The 1,717-nt window shown below is 27.7% G+C and overlaps 1 protein-coding gene across 1 annotated transcript in view; it reads right to left on the bottom strand.

Annotated features, from left to right (window-relative positions):
* The window catches only part of LOC106873447 (FMRFamide receptor), a 287,894-nt gene that overhangs the window by 51,215 nt on the left and 234,962 nt on the right, over window positions 1–1,717 (bottom strand). The gene's annotated exons all lie outside the window — the stretch shown is intronic.

Raw genomic sequence — 1,717 nt, 5'->3', positions numbered from 1 at the left:
GTTATATGTGTAGGCAATTTAGACACAAACGTAAAAACGTACACATACATGCATATACACAGCATAATTTCGTTTATTTATATAACCTATACATACATGGCGCGAACATTTACAGCTAAGTGCTTTTGTTTTAAGCTACTTTACTATTACCCTGGCTTTGTTTTAGATTATTGTATTTATTGAACTAAAATTTATATTTTACAAAAAAACAATTTTATAATGCAATTTTTGATAACTTCCAAAACTATATGTTTTACTGATTTAGCCTAATTGTTTAAGGTTTTATTTTGACACCTATATAAAAGCAGAAACAAAACAAAACAAAAAAAAAACAAACTAGTCTTGAATCGATCAAGTATATAACTTCGGGATCAAGTGTCAAATGAACTAATGAAAATTAAAGTTAAGAATAAATTCTCAGGAAAAAGAAAAACATTATTTTCGGAAAGGAACAATACAACCGAGTTGAGAAATTTATTTTATCAAAATTCTAAAGACAATCAATGGCTGACTAAATCAGAACGCATGTATATTCACAGATGGAATAATGTGCGCTTATTTTGCTCTACGTCTAACTCAGAAATTGGCATACAATATAATATTTTCTCTTTTCTCTTCTAAAACAATTACCAATAGCTAGAAGGACATTTTCCATCCATTAAATAGTCACCTGACCTATTGAATTGTATTTAATACGCCACATGTTTACACCTAGCGATCAATATCATTATATTTTCTGAATATTATTTATCGCTCAAATCCAAATATGTGTGTTTGTCATATGATAAATTAAATTAGTTTAATGTGTTTGAAACCTTACTGCATGATACTAATACTGCTTCTGAAAAGTAGTTATTTTGCGTATTGTATTAAAACACTACAAAACAAAAAAGTAATCAAAATTGTGCATCAGCACTAGAAGGTAAAATACGAAGAAGACATTATGGCACACTGGAAGAAGAGATGAAGTTCAAATCTGCTATAGACAAGAAACCTAAAAATATTTCAGTCATATACCAAGTAAGTACGTGTAGCAGAATAGAAAAATTGACATACTAAAATACCAATATATCATCAATAATGAATAGAGAGAATAGAAGAAAACTTGCGAAACGAAACAAAAAAGAATCGGATATGATATACGAAAATTGCATGAAGCAGCAATGAAAGAAAACCTTGAAAACTAGAGAACAAGAGAGAAGAATATGAATGGGAAAATAATACTATCAAAACAAGAGAACAAACAAGAAGTTGGAATATGGAAGTTAATATTGAAATAGTTCAGTTTTTCTATAAAATAGTCCCAATTTTAATAAATGTGTTATATTCTGCTAAGCTATATGAGAAGAGTTAAGTTATAAAGCTCCCACTAAAACTATTTTCTTTATCTTCATTGTGTCCTTTCCTCAACTTTTCAACTCATGAAAGATTCAATATAAAGAAATAATGAAATATGTCAAAGAAAAAAACAATATTATATTTTCATAAGTTTGTTTCTCGTTATTTAGAATTTTATTTTATCCTCTCAATCATATGTCTGATCACTTGCAAAGCAAGAGAAAAAAAGAAAAAAAAAAACAAGACAAGCATAAAGTTACATTTAAATTTTACTAAGTTGTATTGAAGAGAAACGAAATTCTGTAACCAATAAAATGAGCGCGCACGCTTAAGTCTGGATGTGTGAATATATATATATATATATGTATATATATATATA

Source organism: Octopus bimaculoides, chromosome 4, assembly GCF_001194135.2.
Source record: "Octopus bimaculoides isolate UCB-OBI-ISO-001 chromosome 4, ASM119413v2, whole genome shotgun sequence".
NCBI classification, from domain to species: Eukaryota; Metazoa; Mollusca; class Cephalopoda; order Octopoda; family Octopodidae; genus Octopus; species Octopus bimaculoides.
This window is presented reverse-complemented; position numbering and strand designations above follow the sequence as displayed.